At 49.4% G+C, this 22,322-nt stretch overlaps 1 pseudogene; it reads left to right on the forward strand.

Moving 5' to 3' along the window:
• The first annotated feature begins 235 nt into the window (after positions 1–235).
• LOC132217282 (transcription initiation factor TFIID subunit 9-like) lies at positions 236–16,452 on the forward strand (annotated as a pseudogene).
• The last annotated feature ends 5,870 nt before the right edge of the window (positions 16,453–22,322 follow it).

A 22,322-nucleotide genomic window follows, 5' to 3' on the forward strand; every position in this document is an offset into this window, starting at 1 on the left:
TTTCCCAGCCCCCAGGAGAAGGACCAGGTGCAGTTAACTTCTCAATCAAAGGACTAATCAATGATTACGCCTCCCCCAACTCCCACCAGGCGGGGCCTGAGAACAGGGTAGGAGGAGTCAGGGCAGAACCTTTAGGACCTGCCGGGTGGATGGTGGGTTACTAACAGGGATTTAAGGCAGCACATACAGGCCTGGGTGCCCAGCCTCAAACACAGAGGGCCCAGGAGCATCCAGGATGGAAGAACCCGGGTTTCCCCCCGGTGAGTCTGGGCCCACCATGAGGGCTTGGGGACCAGAGGTGGGATCCTGGGGCTGGGGCTGGAGGCACCTGGGAAACCAGACCAGGCCAGCTTCTCTGGGAGGCTTGGTGGGTTTGAGGAATGGAATGACACCGACGGGGTGAGGGCCGGGAGAGGGGAAGCCCACTCGGGGCACCAGCCTGGGTGAGTTTGAGGGCCCCGCCGTGCCTGGCTGTGGGCCCCGCAAGAAGCACGCAGGCGCGGCTCCCGGCCCGTTTCGGAGATGTGGACGCCCAGGCCTACGGAGGTCAGGGGGCGGGGCGGCCAGTTGGGGGTGTGGGTCAGATGCCAGGCTCTTATCCACAGCGCGGTAGCCGCCCTGCGCCTGGGGACCCCACTCTCACAAGGGCCTGGTGAGCTGTGGACTGTCTGTGGGTCTCATCTCAGCCTGTTTCCCCTTCTGCCAGCCTCTCCACCTTCCCCAGCCCATGGGAGGAAGAGGCGCACGGTGTACAGCATAGAACAGCGGCTGCAGCTGGAGGAATTCTACAAGAAGAAACGCTACGGGACCTACGAGGAACGCGAGACCCTGGCGAATCAGGTGAAGGTGCAGGAGCACCAAGTGCAGGTACAGCCCCCACTCCCACCCCCACCCCAGGAATCACCCCACTCGCTCCCACTGCCCACTGCCCCCCTGGCCCAATCCATGCCCTACCGCGATGCAGGGGGTTGCGGGCAAGACCAGACCTGAAGGACCAAGTGCTTCCCTGTGTCAGCTGTGTGGTCCAGGGCTGCACCCCGAGTCCACCTCAGCCTTCTGTGGGGCAAACTGGCGAACGCGATGTAGCCCCTCGCTTCTCGCCAGGCACGCCCCCAGACCTCCGGCCTCTGGGAACTAGGGAACCCTCTCTCACAGACCCCTGCCTGGTCTCTGGGTGTCCAAGCCCTGCCCCTCCTGCCCTCTGCGCCTTACCCAGAGCCCACCCCAACCCCGGGCGGACATTTTGGTCTGAAGGTGAAGGGAGAGGGTGAGGCCAGCCCTTCTTCCCTGGGCCTTCTCAGCCCTGGACGAAGGTGGGTGCGCCCAGATTCTCCCCTCTTACACTTGCTCCCTGGCCCCTCTCTCCCCAGGTGTGGCTCAACAACCGCAGGGCCAAAGACAGCAGGCTGCAGCGACTGCGCGGGCAGCAAGGCCAGGGAGCCCACGCTGCGCCCCAGGAACCAGAAGCCCACGCTGCGCCCCAGGAACCGGAAGCCCACGCTGCGCCCCAGGAACCGGAAGCCCACGCTGCGCCCCAGGATCCGGAAGCCCACGCTGAAACCCAGGAACCGGAAGCCCACGCTGAGCCCCAGGAACCGGAAGCCCACGCTGTGCCCCAGGAACCGGAAGACCACGCTGCGCCCCAGGAACCAGAAGCCCACGCTGCGCCCCAGGACCCGGAAGCCCACGCTGCGCCCCAGGAACCGGAAGCCCACGCTGAGCCCCAGGAACCGGAAGCCCACGCTGCGCCCCAGAAACCGGAAGCCCACGCTGCGCCCCAGGAACCGGGTATCTACACCCCTCAGCCTGCGCTCGACCCTGTGCCTGCGGACCCTGCCTCCCAGTAGGATCCTGTGCTCCCTGCCAGCCCAGTGTTCCCAGCCCGCTTTATGCTCCCCTCCGGCCCTCTGTGTCCTGCTGGCCCAGTGCTCCCCGCCGGCCCAGTGCTCCCCGCCGCCTCCCTGCACAGGTTTCTGCAGCCCCCCTCCAGACAGCCCCTTCCAAGAGTTCCCAGCAGCAGAACCCTGAGTCTTCAGCTCCATCCACGCCTGGTGGGACCCTGAGCAGGGTGCCCAAAGCGTGGTCCTCGCAGCACCTGCTCCAGCTCCTTCTCCAGCCAAGGACACAGTTGGGCCTCAGGACCCCTATACCTTCAGTTTCTTTCCCGACCCTGTTGTGACCCCTGGATACACAGAGCTGCTCTCACCCAAAAGTCCTTTCGAGGCCCTCTTTTCCTTCTGCACGCCTTGGGATGAGAGCGATGAGGACTTCTTCAAGTTACTGGAACTCTAAGGGATTCTGTCCCCGCCAAGTCCTGCAGGTGCCGTGGGACCAGAGGGGACAAGGGTGTGCGCCCACGTGGGTGCAAGAAGCACTGGTCAGTGCGTCTCCGCTGCCAGTTGCTCTTGTGCAGAGTCAGCGGACCTCTAAGCATCCACCTTGGGGAGGTGGCCTGGGCTCTGCCCGCTTCGTGGCCACCGCACATGGGAGCAATCTCAGGCTACTCTGAAGTCCTGGCTGCACCCAGTGGGGCTCACGTGACCTCGCTGCCTGTTCTCAGGGTGGGAGCGCAATAGCTGCTGCTGGTACAGGATCCACTGGAGAGCCGCTGCCCAGAACTTTCCAAAGGACCCAGCCCAGCCTGCACGCTCCTCCTGGCGGCGTGCTCTGACACCGGTAGGACTGGGTGAGCTTTCGAGTGTGCACATCTGTGACTCGTGGCTTCCTGGTGCTTTTCCTATCTCATTCACTGGACTCGGAGAATTGACCCCCTTCCCATGGCATAATTGGACACCAGGTAGACTCAACTCATAACATATTTATAATTTTATTAATTTTTAAAATATATTTGAATTGCTTCTATTTCTAGGCAATGAACGCCTTACAAACCTTTGTCCCATGTGTATTTTCCATTGGTAAAATTTATTGATTTTAATATATTCTATTTCACTAGGACTCATTACCTGTTTTTATATTATGTCTTTTTCGTTTTTATCAGTGGAAAACTGGTGCTGCAAAATAATAAATGTATTAAAAATTAAAATTACTTTCATAAGCCTCACTTTCAAATTGACATACAAGTTTATAGAAGTTGTGTTCATTGTGTCTCCTCTTCTGGTTGCAAACTGGTCATAAATACATCTGGACTTGATTTGGTGAGAGAGGAGTTCAATTTTGGGTTATTTTTTTATCATGGATTTCCAACTGTCAATCATAGAAAGGCTGGTGATATGTCATAAGTGAAGGTTCCATTTAAACACAAACCAGTGCAAGACATACACAAGAAAAGGAGGAAGGAATTCAAAGATAACACTACACAAAATCAACATACAGGAAATAGAACAGTAGAATAGGAAAGGAATGGAGGAATATACAAAATAATAAAAATAATGGGAACAATTACATAAATAGCAGTGATTATATTTTAAAATAAATTATATATTACTAGAGGCTCAGTGCATGAAATTCATGAACTGGTAGGGTCCCTAGGCCTGGCTGGTAATCAGAGCCAGCTGAGGCCTTCCTTCATTCAGTGCTACCCCATGGTGGTCAGGACAAGTCATAGTGAGTGTTCAAACTCCCAGTCTCCCAGTCGAACTCCCAAGGGAGTTGAATTGCATATTAGCTTTTTATATATATAGATTAGGGGCCCAGTGCATGAATTCGTGCACCTTGAAAGGAACTGTCGGGGGAGAACCAAGATGGTGGCATAGGTAAACACCGGAGAATGCTGCCTCGCACAACCACTTCAAAAATACAACTAAAAGACGGAACGGACATCACCCAGAACCACAGGAACGGTGGGTCGCGAGGCTGCAGTGGGCATAAGGGTAGGTCACGGCCCATCCTCGATGCCCCTGCCCAGCCACTCCTGCTGTGACCCTCAGTCCCCTGTCTGCCCACAACCCTGCTTCCGCCATTCCCACACTCTGACAGCACCAGCCCCGTTTGCACCCGCTAATGGCGTAGAGGGATTGCAGCCAGCACTAGGCACCAGCAGTGACTGCCAGACCCGATTGCCCTCGGGAGCAGGGGGAGGTGGAGAAGCCCTGAGGGGCGATCAGGGCTGGGAGCTGCTGCTCACAGCAGCTCATGGCACCGAGCGATCAGGGCCAGCACTGGGCACCAGCAACAGGTGTGAGTGCCAGGCAGGACCACAGCACATAGGAGCAAAGAATTTTCAGTTACCACCAGAGGCTTGACCTAATGATAATGACTGGCTCCCTGCCTTGGTCTGGCGCCGCCGTTCACCTGCTCCACTGACACTCACCATCTTCCACACTCTGCCACCTGCTGCCAACTCCCACTATGTTCTGTGCACGCCCCCTGGTGGTCAGTGCATGTCATAGTGACCGGTTGTTCGGTTGTTCCAGCATTCGGTCTGTTTGTACATTAGCCTTTTATTATATAGGATTGTTAATCCTCACCTCAGGATATTTTCCCATTCATTTTTAGAATGACTGGAAGGGACAGAGAGAAACAGAAATGTGAGAAAGACACTGTGATTGGTTGCCTCCCACAGGCATCCCAACTGGGCCCAGGGATAGAGACTACAGTCCAGGTAGGTGCCCTTGACCAGAATCTAACCTGGGACCCTTCAGTCCTTGGGCCAATGCTCTATCCACTGATCCAAACCTGCTAGGGCTAACAATGATGACTTTAAATCAAACGTTGCAATAGTAAGGCTAATGGATAAAGAAGGGTTGGCACACATAGACAATGGAATATCACCGGGCCATAAAAAGGAAGGAAATCTTGCTCTGGCCAGTGAGCCCAAAGGGTGTGGGGTTTGAATCCAGATCAAGGGCACAATCTGGATTTCATGTTTGATTCTCCACCCCATTTCGTGTGGGAATGAGAGACATCCAATCTTTCTCACATCTCTCTCTCTGTCCCTTTCTCTATTTCCTTCCTTCTTTCTCTCTCTCTCTCCCCAACCCTCCCTCTCTTCCACTCTCTCTAAAAATCAATGGAAAGATATCCTTGGGTTTAGATTAACAACAACAACAAAAAGAAGGAAATCTTACCATTTACAGCAACATGGATTGACCTAGAGGGTATTATGCTAATAAGTGAAATAAGTCAAACAGGAAAGGACAGATACCATATAATTTCACTTATATGTGGAATCAGAACGGGGGGAAGCAGAAAGTAACTCACAGATACAGAGGACAAATGGATGGTCACCAGATGGGAGGGGTTGGCGTGTCTGGGGTGAAAGGTGAAGAGATGGAGATGTACTAGTTGACAGGTATGGAATAGTCATGGGGATGTAAAGCACAGCATGGGGAATATGCTCAGTAACATACTAATAGCTATGCATGGTTCCAGGTGGGCTCTAAACTTACCCCGGGGAAATGACTTTCCAAGTTATATAAATGTCTAACCATCATGTTGTGCAATTGAAAGTAATATAATATTGAATGTCAATCCTAATTGAAAGTCGTTTTTTCTCTCTCTCTTCCTTCCTCTCTGTAAAATTAATTGTTAAAAAAGAATCATGTATAAACAGTAAGTCAATGAACATATTGCTTTGTATCGCAAAGTCTGAATAGTAGAACCTCCTTTCTCAAACGTAATTAGTTCTAGAAGGCTGTTTGAGAAGCAATTTGTTTGAAAACCCAATCATTCCACCCCCATTAGAAATTATATAAATTGAATTAATCTGTTCCAGACTGCCAACTGATAAAAAGGTGTTAACGTTAGTATAAATAAACACTTTTCTTAAATGCATTGAACTACACCCTATAAGCCCTAAAGCAACTTTTCATGCATCACTGCCTCTGAAATGCTACCACCACTTCATGCGCTTTTTTTTTATCCAATCAGCGACAGGGTTTCTATCTATTCAAGTGCCTGGGATTGTTGTGTTGGGAGCATTTTCACACCCTTAGCAATGTCAGCACTCTTAATGGCCTCTTTATCTTTTAAAATTGTGCTAATGGTGGATTTCCCCAGCAGCAAAAGTAGTCTATCTCCTTTGATTGTTGCCTGAGAGATGCTTTTTGTCATGCTGAGGTATCAGCAGGAAGGGGTTGTCAGGTCGAAAACTGAAGTTTGGGTGACAACCAAGACATTTTTCTGGGTTGAGATCCTAATTGTTCCAGATGTTCAAGAACTGAGGTTGACTGCATTTTGGATCCACATTATCTATGAACTTGACTATCTACATCAAACATGCCAAACTCAAAGGCTAACACGGGCCAAATAAACAAGGTTTAAGTTTATGTGGGCCGCAAAAAAAAAAAAAAAAGCTTTAGTAATTTTCATACAAACATAGGTTTATTTCAATAGAGACATGCTGAATACAAAGGGCTGAAATAAAGAGTAATCGTTAACATAAAATAATAGAACATTTTAATAAAAATTGATATTTTTTCTTGGACATTAACTTACCAGACACTGAATAACTGCACAAATTAATGAGCATGGTGCAAATAAACCTATTTTTCTTGTTTTCCAAAAGCGAAATATTTCCTGTTGTGCACACCAAATAAGTCAGTCCAAGACTAATGATGTGGCAATTGGCTTCTGCAATATTGGCTGCTAGTATTAGTGGAGAGAAATGGTGCGCCTGCGCATAAGGCACCTAAGGGAAACGAATGCAACATGATTTTAGTAATTAGGCATTAGAGAACCCCTTCCTGCTGATACCTCAATTTGTTATTAATAACTAGAGGGCCAGTGCATAAATATTCATGCACTGGAGGGGGTCCCTCAGCCCGGGCTGCCCCCTCTCACAGTCCAGGAGCCCTCAGGGGTGGGAGGCGACCCAGCAATTGGGGGAAGGTGACACCCCATCACATTTCTGCTGCTGCCACTGCCGGCAGTGCAAGCCTCAGCCAGTCCTGGTTACCTGAGCCTCTGGAGGCCCTGGGTGGCTGGGGAGCCACCATCTGAGGCTTGCCTGCACCTCAGGCTGGCCCTGGGCAGCTGGGCGGCTGAGGGGACTGGGCGCCACCATTTTGTGGCTGTGGTCGCTACCATCTTTGAGGGCGGGGCAGTCAATTAACATAATCCCCCCTTATTGGCTGTGGGTGCCATCATTGCGATGGCATGAGGGTCAATTATCATATTCCCTCTTTATTAGATAGGATTATGCATAACAGGATATTGTAAAAGGTAGGTAACGAAATTTTTAATAAAACATTTCTTACATACCATTATATTGGCTGGGCCACCAAAATATTCATTGTGGGCCCCATGTGGCCTCCCCACCAGTGAATTTGACATGCTTGAACTCCATGTTCCCTCTGTCTCCAGTCTCCAGCTTCCTCTGCCGCCCTCTTGTGGCTGCCCTGGCCCCTGAGTCTCCCAAAGCCTTTCTCTGACCCTGTCCTGGTCCCATTTAGCAAACGCTCCAATCCTCTTAGCCAGGCCAGCCTCAGCAAAACAGAGGGAGATTTAGCAGGGATTTGGAGGGACATGTGACAGGCTGTGGTTGAGGGGTGAGCACAACTGCAGGAGGAGGGGCACAGAGGGAGACAGACTGAGGAGCAGGAGAGGGGAAACATAGGTGCAGAGAGGAGCGAGATGGTGGTTAGGGACAAAGGGGAAATGGAGGCAGGGACATTTCTTGATCTCAAAACCAGAAAAGCCAGGGTGCCCCCAGCTTGGGTCACTTCCCATGTCACAGCAGCTGTCCCATGTAGTCTAACATTCCTATAAAATGTCCATTAAGGCCGGCAGCCTAATCCCATGCTAACAGGAGGCCTCATCACACACCAGAGCCTTCCAGCGCCTTTCTGAGAAGACAGCCAGCATCTGAGCTGCGGGAGCCGGCTGCCCAGCTGGAGAGCACAGCCCCCACCCTCTGCTCTGGGCCCTGGGCCCAGCCAACCTGCTTCTTGAATGACATGTGGGCAGCTGGACGTCCATGGGACTTTGGGTAACGACATTACCTTCTCCACGCATGTGGGGGTGAATCGCATGCAGTGTGTTGTGCCATTAACATGCTCAGCACAGAGCCTGGGTCACAGGTCTTGAATCAATGGGAGTCTTACGTATTCTGCCCCTTGGATGCCCCCCTCATGTCCTCCCTCCCTGATGTCTGTGTTGTGTAACTCCCTACTTCCCCTTCCCTCTTCTCCTCGGGTTTCTCTCCTTCCTCCTCAGTCTCTGGGCTTCTCCCCAGTGGGTTTCTCTGGCCTTGACCTGGTCTGGCTCACCACCTGCTCCCACCCTCTTAACCCAGGCTCGGGCAAGCCAATGTCCACAGAACCTCAGCCATGTCAGAGGAGAAATGAAGGGGACATAGGTCATATGGACAAATTATGTACCCCCTGCAGGCCTGGGGGTCTATACCCTTTTCAAGCCCTGCTCCCCACCTTCTCCTGCCTCCTCAGTGCCTGTGAGATCTGTGCTGCAGGTGCATCAGAGTCTCTGGGATCCCCTCCCCGATGTGAGACCCAGGAGTCGCTCTCAGGAAGAGACAGGGAAGCAATAGTGTCTCCTGGCTGCGATTCTTCTGCAGTGACTTGGGCAGAGGATGCACTGCGTAGAAGATGTTCACAAACATCCTTGGTTGCATTTGCATTTTCAAACAAAAATTAAAGTCTATTTGTCTCCAAACTCACCAAGTTGCATCCTTTGGATATATACAGCTTTTTATGTCCATTGTCCCTCAATAAAGTGGGTTTTAAAAGCCTACCATCCGACAGGGACACCTGCAACACTCAGCCTGAGTTGGAGTCATTTCTGGTGAAGCAGTTTCTGGTCATGTTTTCATCACTGTTGCAGACACTGGCTTCAATGTGCGGAAGGCAGCCACCATCGGTTACTTATTTGGCCTTCTGCCCGTCCCCAAGCTGCCTTTTCCTTAAATAAAGTGTTTAACTTCGAAAAAGTTATTTTTATTGATGAGAGAGAGAGCGAGAGAGAGAGAGAGAGAGAGAGAGAGAGAGAGAGAGAGAGAGAGCGATTTCTACTTCCACTTATTTAGTATGTATTCATTGATTGATTTTTTAATGTGCCCTGACCAGGGTGGGATGCCTGGCCTTGGTGAATCAGACAGAACAAGTTCTAACTCACTGAGGGAACAGCCAAGGCCAAAACAATTTTTAAACCCTCCATTTTTGTTTTCTTTGACTCCACTCAGCTCTCCACCTCCCTCCTGGCCCTGTGAAACAGGGTGGGAGGAAATGTAAGTTTTGTACTGTATTCATTTCATCTTCGATGTTTGCATTTCTTCCAGGGAAGTGAGGGTTTTTTATTTTTTACCTTTTAAAAAACAGTACTGTTGATAACTTAAAACTCTAATGCTTGCAGCTCACGTGCAATACACACATACACAAACTAGTACAAGTAATGAATGAATTTTGCAAGGTCCCAGGCTGCAAAATCAATAAGCTAATATTAATTGTATTTTTGTGTAGTGAAAATGAGGAATAAGAAAAGGATATCTTAGAAATAATATAATTTACAGCTTCAGACCAGGGGCAAGGTTGGTTGTACCTTTGTCCCTAACACTGAAAGTTGGCGGGTTTGATTCCCGCTCAGGGTACATGCACATGTTATAGCTTCAATGCCTGGTCTGAATGGGTACAGGAAGCAACCAATCAATGTTTTTTTTTGTTTTTTTAATATCACCTTTCTCTCTCTCTCTCTCTCTCTCTCCTTCCCTCCCTTTCTCTCTCCCTCTCATACTCTGTTTCTAAAAATTGCCGAAACTGGTTTGGCTCAGTGGATAGAGCGTCGGTCTGCGGACTGAAAGGTCCCAGGTTCGATTCCGGTCAAGGGCATGTGCCTGGGTTGCGGGCACATCCCCAGTAGGAGATGTGCAAGAGGCAGCTGATCGATGTTTCTCTCTCATCGACGTTTCTAACTCTCTATCTCTCTCCCTTTCTCTCTGTAAAAAATCAATAAAATATATTTAAAAAATAAAAAATAAAAAAAATAAAAATTAATAAACTGATCTGGGGAGATTAAACATGGTAACAGAGTAAATGGAAGCTCACAGACAGGCTCCCAGGACCAAACTGGAATTACAACTAAAATACAGAATAACCAGCCTGAGAAAATAACTGAGGACCAGCTGGAGAGAACCCTGATATGGACAGAAAGTGAAAACCGCATGAAGACAGATAGGAAGGGCGGAAGTATGAAAGGGCTGGCCAGGCTCCCACAGACAGCAGCTGAAGTTCTGTGGAAATATCTAAGCTGTGGGGGGTTGCCACTGAGAACTCTGGGGTCTAATCCCATGCTGGGGCCCTGAGCAATGAGCACCGGAATAGAAAGGTGACCACATACACCTGGCATTGAAAAACAGCAGGGTTGCTGTCAGCCAGGGAGAGACAGCTGGAAATGCAGGCATCTTCTTGAAGGGCCCCCACACAGCTTTTGAGTGCAACCACTCACCTTGGGCTCTGGCAGAGGGAGGGCAGAGTGCATTGGGGCTGTATAAACATAGGTCAGTAATGGAAGATCTGGGGTTAGGGCTCAGAAGGTAGACACACCAGGTTCCTGTGCTGAGTCATTCCCTCAGGCTGGGGCAGTCATATTTCTTAGGCAAACTTTTGCTATCCTGCCATTTTTGCCCAGGGGAAGACAGTTGATCCACCCTATTGGAAATGCTTTGCCCCACACTTGTGGAGTTTCAGAGACTCATTAAGAGACTGAGCACAGCCCTAACCAGTTTGGCTCAGTGGATAGAGCATCGGCCTGAGGACTGAAGGGTCCCAGGTTTGAGTCTGGTCAAGGGCATGTACCTTGGTTGTGGGCACATCCCTAGTAGGGAGTGTGCAGGGGGAAGCTGATCGATGTTTCTCTCTCATCGATGTTTCTAACTCTCTATCCTTCTCCCTTCCTCTCTGTAAAAAAATCAATCATATATATATATGGAGAGAGAGAAAGAGAGAGACTGAGCATAACAATTGGCCTCCAGACAGAAGCAATTGTCCCACCCTGTTGGAAAACCTCTCAGCTTACCTGTGGACACTTGCCTGGAACTACTCTAGACTGAATCCAATCAGTCTGCAGGCAGAGGTGGTTCTCTGGAGGCTTAGAGTCTTTGCATGATCTAATTAGTCAGAAACATCAGCTTGAGTCCCCACCACAGACACCATAACTCCAAATAACAGGAACAAGACAAGGATATCTGCTTTCACCACTCTTATTCAACATAGTACTGGAAACCCTAGCTAGAGCAATCAGACAAGAAGAAGAGAGAAAAGGCATCCAAATTGGAAAGGAGAAAATAAAAGTATCATTATTCACAGATGACATGACATAGAAATCCCTAAAGACTCCACTAGGAAACAACTAGACTTAATAAATGAATTTGGCAAGGTAGCAGAATATGAAATCAACATCCACAAATTGATGGCACCAATAATCAACCTCCAGTGAGAGAAACTAAACAAACAATCCCATTTACCATTGCAACAGAAAAATAAGATACCTAGGAATAAACTTAACCAAGGAAATAAAAGACCTGTACTGGGAAAACTATACAACATTTTAAAAATAAATAGAGGAAGCTACAAACAAATGGAAGTGTATACCATATTCATGGATTGGAAGAATTTGTTCATTACAATGTCTATACTACCCAAAGCAATCTACAGATTCAACACAATCGCTATTAAAATACCAAATGGCATACTTCACAGAGCTAGAATATACTAAAAAAAAATTATATGGAATCATAAAAGACCTCAAATAGCTGTAGCAATCTTGAGAAGTAGGAGGGATCTCAATACCATATATAAAACTATACTACAAAGCCATTATAACCAAAACAGCCTGGTACTGGCACAAGAACAGGCATATAGACCAATGGATCAGAACAGTGACCCAGAAATTGACCCACACCATTATAGTCAATTAACATTTGAAAAAGGAGGCAAAAGCCTACAATGGAGTAAAGACAGTCTCTTCAACAAATGGTACTGGGAAACTGGACAGACACATGCAAAAAGATGAAAATAGACCACCAACACACACCATATACAAGACTAAACTAAAGGTGGATAAAGGATGTAAACGTAAGGCATGAATCCATAAAAATCTTAGAAGAAAACATAGGCAGTAAAATCTCAGACATCTCACGTAGCAATATGTTTATGGATACATCTCCTAGGTCAAAGGAAACTAAGGAGAAACGAAACAAATGGGACTACCTCAGAATAAAAAGCTTCTGCACAGCAAAAGAAACCACGATCAAATTGAAAAGGGAACCCACCGAAGGAGAACATATTTGCCAATGATACCTCTGATAAGGAGTTAATTTCCAAAACATATAAAGTACTCATGCAACTCAATAAAAAAGAAGGCAAACAATCCAATTACAAAATGGAAAGAAAGCTTGAATAGACCTTTCTCCAAAGAGGACATACAAATGGCCAAGAGACACATGAAAAAAAAAATGCTTCTGAACACCCTGCTCATGGGTACACCAGGGGTTGGAAAAACCACATGAGGCAAAGAACTTGCTTTAAGATCGGGACTGAAATACATTAACATGGGTGATTTAGCTGGAGAAGTCTCATCACTGGATATCATGGAGTCTGGCAAGATGGCTTCTCCCAAGAGCATGCTGGAAGATGCACAGACGATGGCACAACCCCTGAAGGATATGGGGATTACAGAATAGGAGCCCAGAGTTATAAATCAGATGATGGAGTTTGCCTTCTGATATGTGACCACAATTCTAGATGATGTAAACATGCATTCAAGCAATGCCAAGAAAGCTACTGTTGGTGCAGATGATGTGCGATTGGCAATCCAGTGTCTGCTGACCAGTCTTTTAGCTCTCTGCCCCCAAGAGAGTTTTTATTAGATACTGGTGGCCTGGTGCATGAAATTCATGCATATTAAAAGGGAATTAATTAGTGGAAATATTTTAATATTGCTATTTACCCTTTCTACAACAGAAGTGTGAGAGAGTAAAGGAAATTCGTAAAATGTATATGAAAATAATATATAAATTTATTAATAAATAAACAGTAACAAAAGGATATAACAACAACAGAGGCATGATATAAAAACAACAAAAACATGATATAAAACAACAAAACCATGATATAAAAATAACAGTGATGCAAACAATGACTGATAAAGTGATTAAACTTATTCTAGTATCTCCCTGTACACCACATTAAGAGTGAAAACACTTTCAGAGTATTTGACTAATTTCCCTTGTGATGAAGTATTTAGAAGTTTAACTTTAACATCACATGCTCTTCAAACTCAAGAGAAAGCAACATATAACTGACCATGCGGGAAAATGGGTTCAGGTAGGAATATTCCTACTCTGTCTAGGGTTTGTCTTTGTGGTTTATTAATAGTCATCACAAATGGTGGCATCACGGGAAACTGTCATTGAATCAATTTAAATGGGAGGCCAGCATCAGATGGGGACAAATTAATTCTTGGAATCAGCACAACCTCTCCCTCTGCAGATCCTGTTAATACTTCAGCTTCAATAATGTTAGGTCGTAATCTTTTGATAATAAATCTGGTGCCATTACAAAGACCCCATTTACTATTAAGATTTCTCAATAGCATGATGATTGCACCCACTTTCAATTTTAATTTGTGACACGGCATTCCCAAAGGAGTAATACTACTAAGAAATTATATGGGAAAAGTTTCCTTTTCAGCATCATCTGTGGAATCAATGGAATCATCATTCAAATATGTGTGAAAATCTCCATCGAGTATACCCCAAATTTCTTCATTTAATTTTTGAACTTGTTCATTTTTTGGACAAAGAATTGCACATTTAGATAATATATTTAATATTATCTATAGATATAATATTTCCAAAGGTAGCTTCAATAATAGATTCATTACAAATCATTTCACAGGAAATTTCAATAATATCCATTCCTAAATGAAAACTACTATCAAGTTTGCCATCTCCAAGTTTTACTAACCATTCACTATAAGCAGAATCCTCTGATCTCATATTTGTTGTAAGAGACAACTTTCTGAAACATCCCCAAACATTGTAGTACTTTAAACTCATTTGTACTGTGGCCAATCACATAGCATGCAGTAGAATACTGAGACTGTCGAAAATCCCCTCCAAGAAGAAGAACTTTCCCACCAAATACAACATTCAAATTTATAATTTCTCTTAGTTATCTGTCTATGGCATTTATAGCATGACTGGATGCCATGGTGCATTCATCCTATCTAATAAAAGAGAAAAATGGTAATTGGCGTACGACGATACCCTTTTCATTGGCTAATCAGGGCTATATGCAAATTAACTGCCAACTATGATTGGCAGTTAACTGCCAACTATGATTGACAGTTAACTGCCAACTAAGATTGGCAGTTAACTGCCAACAAGATGGCGGTTAATTTGCATATGTAGGCACAATGCAGGGAGGCGAAAGGGAAAGCAGGAAGAAGCCCCCTGCCACTGACAGTGATCGGAAACCCAGGGGGGAGCTAAGAGCTGGGGGGCAGGGCAAAGGCGGCCCTGGGGCCGCCTTTGCCCTGCCCCCCAGCCATGATCGGAGAATCAGGCGCCTTTTCCGCCCTGGCCAGTGATAGCAGGAAGTAGGGGTGGAGCCAGCGATGGGAGCTGGACACGGTCGAAGCTGGCAGTCCCGGGAGCTAGGGGTCCCTTGCCTGGGCCTAAAGCGGAGCCCACGATCGAAGGGCCGCTGCAGCTGGGGGTCCCCTGCCCAGGCCTGACACCTCTGCTGGAGGCCTCAGGCCTGGTCAAGGGGCCGATCCGGTGATTGGTGATCGGAGGGTGATGAGGGTCAACTCCTCTGGCCGAGGCATCAGGCCTGGGCGGGGGGCTGAGCCGGGGATTGGGGGGATATGATGGTCCCCTTGCCCAGGCCTGAAGCCTGGGTCAGAGGTGTCAGGCTTGGGCGGGGGGTGGAGCAAGCGATCAGAGGGAGATGGGGGTCCCCTGCCCAGGCATGATTCCTGGGCCAGAGGCCTCAGGCCTGGGCGGGGGCCAGAGCCAGTGATCGGGGGGAGATGGGGGTCCCCTGTCCAAGCCTGACACCTCTGTCAGAGGCGTCAGGCCTGGGCAAGGGGCCGATCCTGCGATTGGAGGGTGATGGGGGTCAACGCCTGAGGGCTCCCAGTATGTGAGAGGGGGCAGGCTGGGCTGAGGGACACTCCCCCCCACACACACCCAGTGCACGAATTTCGTGCACCGGGCCCCTAGTCAATAATAAGAAGTTGGGTCTTTTTAATAGTTTTAGCAACTTCACTGTTTATATTGAGTCTAGAAATTGAAGTTTCATTTGGTGGAATGGGTAATTTATATTGAGAATGAAAGGCCCTCCCACTGAGAAGTAAATTTGCAGCAATTCCTGTAGACACTGTGGGTAAAACAGTACCACCGTGACCTCTAATATACTGTATTAAAACTTTAAACAGATATGCAGGTGAATAGGATTCCTAGCTGGCAGGCCCCTGACAGCAAGCTGGCCACCTGTAGATTCCGTGAAGAATGGGGCTCCCTCCTCCCTCCTGTCAGGGTCTGGGGTGCAGGTGAATGGGGTTCCTGGCTGTCAGGTCACTGAGAGCAAGCTATCCAACAGCAGATTCTGTGAGGAATGGGGCTGCCTCCTCCCTACTGTCAGGGTCTGGTTTGAAAGCCGGCCACGCCCCCTGTTGGGCCAGAACCAGAGTTCTACCACAAGTGGCCTCCTCCTCAGCAACCCAGGACTGAGTGCTGCTGGGCGCTCCTGGTGCTCTGAGGGTGGGTTCTTCCCTCAGGCCTAGCAGGAAATAGCTCTGGGAGGACGCAGCCCTTGGCAAGGCGACCCAGGACTCAGTGCATCTGCTCTGAGGGCCAGTTCCTGCCTGAAACCTCACCCTCCCTGGAAACAGCTGGGGGAGGGCGCAGCTGTTGCCAAGACAACTCCTGGAGGACTGACTTCCTTCCGGTTGGTGGAGCCTCAGATGTGACGCATTACACCTAAGGTTTTTATATAAATAGATTGCAAGGCAAGCAAACCAAACCCCACTGCCATTGATCAAGCCATATTCAGGTCCTAGAATGCCACCTCATAGCTATTGCTTGACTTCTCCAAACTATAAGCTTACGTCTTTATAAAAGACAAACAAACAAACAAAAAGCTTCTACTTCTGTGGGAAGAATACCAGTTCCATGGTTAAGTGTTGGTTTAGTTACTAGCAGACCAAGTACTCCCACACTTGGCACACCAACCCCACAAACCATGTCAGTTTCAACTGAAGTAGGGACTCCAATGTCCCTCACAGGGCAAAGGTTTACACTTCACGGTCCCCAGCTGTAAAAGCATCAATTCCTGCAACATCAGCAGTTCAGAATGTTCTGATTAATCCATCATGGATTGGGTCCACACACATTCTTATTACCCCTGACATGGTGTCACCACAAAAATACTGCCAGTGAATCAACAGACACATTGAAAAGAAAACGTGAAGGTGATGATGATGACTAGGATACGTTGTAATGTAGACTCGAGGCATGTAACATGTATACTTGATTTTGAATCCACTGTATGGAGATTCAACACGCATGCTGGATGTTCTCAAGTTGTGTTTTAGAATATTTAGTATTAAATCAGTAAATACAGTTAGCATAGTTTTTTAAAAAGTATATTTTATTGACTTTTTAAAGAGAGGAAGGGAGTGGGATAGAGACTTAGAAACATCGATGAGAGAGAAACATTGATCAGTTGCCTCCTGCACACTCCCTACTGGGTATTTGCCCACAACCAAGGTATATGCCCTTGGCTGGAATCAAACCTGGTACCCTTGAGTCCACAAGCCAATGCTCTATCCACTGAGCCAAACCGGTTAGGGCAGTTAGCATAGTTTTTAGTTGAGATGTATTTTCTTTAAGAGAAGGCATAATGATTTCCCATCAGCCTTAAAGTGAAAGAAATAAAGTTGTCATTCATTAAAAAATAAAAAAAAATACAAACACTGTTAACCAAGGTTTGATTTTAACTAAATTAACAGGGATTATATTATTTCAGTATTATTTTTTTAAAATATATTTTATTGTTTTTTTACAGAGAGGAAGGGAGAGGGACAGAGAGTCAGAAACATCGATGAGAGAGAAACATCTATCAGGTGCCTCCTGCACACCCCCCACTGGGGATGTGCCTGCAACCACAGTATAGGCCCTTGACCGGAATTGAACCTGGGACCTTTCTGTTCGCAGGCCGACACTCTATCCACTGAGCCAAACCGGTTAGGGCTCAGTGTTATTTTTACAAATTCAAAAATCTCTTTGTCTTTCACTCTCTAATAATATCCCATATCTAAATAAGTAAATTTTAAAAGCTCTGTGTCTCTCTCTCTCTCTCACTCTCTAATAAGTAAATATCTCATATCTACATAGGTAAACATCCCGACAAGGTAAATATCCCATAGCTACAACTCTAGTCTACATATCTAACTCCAAGACTCACTGCCCTTGAACCTTATTCAGAGAGTGACTAGCAAGTGATCACTCCACCTGGGTTCTGTTGTCTTGAGGTGTGCCATTCTGTAGCAACTGTAGTTGCCCCACCCTAAGTTACCCTCCAGGTATTGCCAGCGGGCATTCACTCTTCCTCTCCTTGACTGGTGAATGCATGCATTTACTAGACCTGTTTAGCATAAACTTAAAACTGCAGAAATGCCTAGAGAAAACTCTGTGAAGTTAAACTTTCATACCTACTTCATTTTCATGGCACAGATGAGTCTACAGAAATAAAGAGGAGGAAACGTAGTTGGTGAATTTGTGAACGTATGCATTCAGAAAACCTATTTAGTATGAAATGGCGTTTTGGTTTTAACACTCACCCCCTTGCCTGCATAAGTCCCATAGCTTGCTAAGGGTCTGCGCGGCTCAGAGGGGCTGGACTCAGTGACCAGGGACACCTAGATGTGACCCAGGTCATTTATGCCCAAGAGAAATTGGCTAACTGTCCACCTTCAACCCATCTCCCCTTCATTGCATAGGGACACCAGTCCCGAACCAAAACCATGGACAGGGCCAGCCCCTCTGAAGTCTTCAAACTCCAGGACATTAGGGGCAGCTTGGATAATTGACTGGAAAAGTGGGAGTGGGCGCTCAAGACGCAGGAAAATTCAGGGGGATGGTGGGGGAGGTGTGGTTCCCAGGGCCAGAAAGGCATAAGATGATCCCCGGGCAATGGCTGGCGATTAGAGGGACTCCTTTGCCAGACCATAATACTGGGTTGCCTCAACCACAGCACCAAAGCAGTGAGGCCACTGAGGCCTTCCAGCGCCCAGGAGAAGCATCCAGTGCAGTAGCGACTTAAGCAAAAGACCAAGCAATGATTTTGCCTCCAACCTCAAACCCACACCCTAAGACTTCATACCTGAGCACAGGGTGAGGAAGAATCCCTGCTCCCTTAAGGTGAGAGCAGTGGGTGGTGCGTGCCTACCAGGTATTAAAGGCAACACACCCAGGCATGAGGGCAAGATCCTCAAGCAAGGAGGGTCCAGCAGCATCCAGGATGCAAGAACCAGGGTTTCCCACCGGTGAGTCTGGGCCCACCGTGAGGGCTTGGGGACAGTAGGTGGGATCCTGGGTCTGGGGTTGGAGGCTCCTGGGCATCCAGACGAGAGCCAGCTTCTCTGGGAGGCTTGGTGGGTTTGGGGGACCGAATGACACCATCGGGGTGAGGGTAGGTGGAGGGGAAGCCCACCCGGGGCACCAGCCTGGGTGAGTTTGAGGGCCCCACCATGCCTGGCTGTGGGCCCCGTAAGAAGCACGCAGGCGCTGCTCTCGGGCGTTTCGGAGATGTGAACACCCCAGGCGTAAAAAGGCCCGGTAGCCAGGGCGGGAAGGTGCCGGGTCAGGGCCGCTGAGCCACATGCCACACTCCCAGGTGCCAGCCGGGTCGCCCTGCCCTCGGGCCCAGGGCTACCACTTGCTGCGGACAGTCCTTGGAGTTCCTCTGCCCCCCTTTTCCTCTCTGCCAGGCTCCGGGCTGTCCCCAAGCTCACAGAGGAAGAGCACGCGGCAGTGGCGCACGGTTTTCAGCGCACAACAGCTGCGGGTCCTGGAGGAATTCTTTCAGGGGAAACCCTATGGGACCTATGAGGAACGCGACACCCTGGCGGCCAGGCTGATCCTGCCCGAGTACCAAGTGCAGGTACGGCCCCCACGCCCACCCCAACCCCGGCAATCACCCCACTCGCTCCCACTGCCCGCTGCCCACCGTCCAACCCATGCCCTCTCCGGGGCCCACCCCAACCAAGGGTCGATAGTTGGGTCTGGGGGCGGAGGGAGAGGGGGAGGCCGGCTCTTCTTCCCCGAGCCTCCTAAGCCCTGGGCGAAGGTGGATGCGCCAAACTTGGACCCTCTTACACTTGCTCCCTGTCCCCTCTCTCCCCACGTGTGGCTCAAGAACAACAGGGCCAAACACCACAGGCTGCAGCGACTGCGTAGGCAGAAAGGCCAGAGAGCCCACCCTGCACCCCTAGGAATGGAAAGTCTGCGCCCCGCGCCTGCGCACGCACCCACGCCAGCGCCAGCAGCGGAGTCTGCTAGACCTGCGTCCCAGGAGCACCCTATGCTCCCTGCCAGCTCCGTGCTGCCCGCCACACCTGAGTGCCCTGCGGGCCCTGTGTTCTCAGCGGGTCCTGTGCTCCTCTCTGGCCCTGGTCTCCCGGCCGCCCCCCTGCACTACGGGGGCCAGGGTTAGTGCAGCCTCCCTCCGTACAGACCCTTGCAAGTCTTACAGCACCAGATCCCAGCGCCTCCAGCTACAGCCAGGCCTCCTGGGACCCTGCGCAAGGCGTTCAGGGCATGGTCCCCGCTGCACCTGCTCCTGCTCCAGCTCCAGCTCCAGCTCCAGATCCAGCTCCAGCTCCAGATCCAGATCCAGATCCAGATCCAGATCCAGCTGCAGTTCCATCTCCAACCCCAGCTCCATCCAAGGCCACAGTCTTGCCTCAGGACCCAGAAGATGCTGGAATTTCTCTCCAGACCCTGGTTTCACAGATCTGCTCTCACCTTATTGCTTCTCGGAGGAGCCCTTCTCCTCCCCCAGGCCCTGGTACGACTTTGTGGGTGACAGCCACATGCGCCTCTTCCAGTTACTGGATCTCCCGGGGATTGTGTGCCTGCCAAGTCCTGCAGATGCAGCGGGACCAGAGGGGACCCAGGTGTGCGCCCACGCGGGTGTGAGAAGCGCTGGTCAGTGCATCTCCGCTGCCAGTTGCTCTTGTGCAGAGTCGGCGCAGCTCTAAGCATCCACCTTAGGGAGGTGGCCTGGCTCTGCCCCCTTCATGGCCACTGCGCATGCGTGTGTCGTTGGGCTGGGCTGGGCTGCTCTGTCCCTGGTCGGGGCTGAGACCATCAGGCCAACATGACCTTGCTGCCAGTTCTCAGGCCATAGGTGCTGCTGGTGTCGGATCCACTGGAGAGCTGCTGCCAGAACCTTCCAAAGGACCCAGCCCAGCCTCCGCGCTCCTCCTGGCGGTGGGCTCTGGAACAGGTAGGACTGGGCAAGCTTTTTGAGTGTGCACATCTGTGATGCGCAGCTTCCTCGTGCCTTTCCTATCGGATTCCCTGGACTCAGCGAATTCACCCCCTTCTCGAGGCATCATTGGACACCGGGAAGACAAATCAAGTGTTTGGGGTATTTATTTTATTTTACTTTATTATTTCTTTGCTCATTTCTCTGCATTCATTGGAATTGATTCCAATCTCAGCAATAAACTGTCACTAACATCAGTCCCATTTGTATTTTTTTATCAGTAGAATTTCTGGATTTTAAGGACTATTTCAGTGCTTCTTGTTGCCTGTTACATATCTGTTTGTCCTTTCCATCCGTGGCAAACTGATGCCGTCAAATCTAATGAATTTATTAATAAAAGTTAAAAGTAACCTTGGCCACGTGTTTCATTTTCAAATTGACAGAAAACTCTATAGAAGCCCTGTCTACTGTCTCTACTTTCCCCATTGTAAACTGTCCTTGAATACATCTAGCAGTGGTGGTGTGTGTTGTGAGGTAGGGGTTCAGCTTCCAGGGGGTTTGCGGTGTGTGTGTGTGTGTGTGTGTGTGTGTGTGTGTGTGTGTTCTTCTGGGTTTTCAAAATCCAGTGTATGGAGAGGCTGTTCATTTGTCCTAAGTCAAGGGTCCAGGTAACCACACACTAGAAGTCTACAGGAGGTACACACGAAATAAGAGAAAGGCATTCAAACATCGCACTACAGAAAGTCCTCAACATACAGGACAAGAGAACAGGAAAATAATACAGGAACAGAGGATTCTGAAACATTCAGAAAACCACAAAACCAAAAGCACCTATAACTGGTGATAATCTCTTTAAGTATAAGTAGATGACAAGATCCCATTGAAAGACAAACAGAGCCCTGCAGTTGTGGCTGAGTAGGTGAGATATCGAGTCATGCACGGGAAGCTGAGGGCTCCATTCTGGGTCAAGGGATTCCTGGTCAAGGGCACATACCTGGTTGCAGGTTCTATACCTGGCTCTGGTCCGGGTGCTTGTGGGAGGTGACCAATCCGTGTTTCTCTCACATCATTGTTTCTCTCTCTCTCTCTCTCTCTCTCTCTCTCTCTCTCTCTCTCTCGTCAAAAAATAACAAAATTTCTCTAAAACATTCTTAAAAAGTAAGGAAGCCCACATTTGCTCAACTGCTGGTGTCCTACTCACGGTTGCTGGCTGAGGGACCTGGACAGATATCAGCAAGTCTGTCTCAGAAACCAGCCCGCACTCCAAGGCATGAAAGGCTCGGTTCCCCATCCCCTCCCCCAACCCCAAGCCTGCCCCCCACCCCCGCCCCCTCAGCGTTGCCCATCCAATTTGGTGGGAGGCGATGTGCCTACCAGGTATTTAAGGCTGCACTCTCAGGGCTGGTGGCCAGAGTATCAAGCGCAGAGGGCCCAGGAGCATCCAAGATGCAAGAACCCTGGTTTCTCACCTGTGAGTCTGGGCCCAACATGAGGGCCTGGGGACCAGAGGTGGGATCCTGGGGTTGGGGTTGGAGACTCCAGGAGGTTTCTCCAGGGAGGCTTGGTTGGTTTGGGGGATGGAATGGCACCTCTGGGGTGAGGGCCCGGGGAAGGGGAAGACCACCTGGGGCACCAGCCAGCGTGAGTTTGAGGGCCCCGCCATGCCTGGCTGTGGGCCCCGCAAGAAGCACGCAGGCGCTGTGCCCGGGACCCTTTTCGGAGATGTGCACGCCCAGGCCTACGGAGGCCTGTTGGCCGGGGCGGGCAGGTGCTGGATCAGGGCCGCTGCGCCACAAGCCACCCTCTCAGGCTCCAGCGCCGTCCCAGGCCCTCGGTCCCGGGGACTGCCACCTCCTCACAAGGGTGTGTTGTGGCCCAGGCCTGGTGGGCTGCGGACATTCCTTGGAGCTC

Source organism: Myotis daubentonii, chromosome 15, assembly GCF_963259705.1.
Source record: "Myotis daubentonii chromosome 15, mMyoDau2.1, whole genome shotgun sequence".
Lineage (NCBI taxonomy): Eukaryota > Metazoa > Chordata > Mammalia > Chiroptera > Vespertilionidae > Myotis > Myotis daubentonii.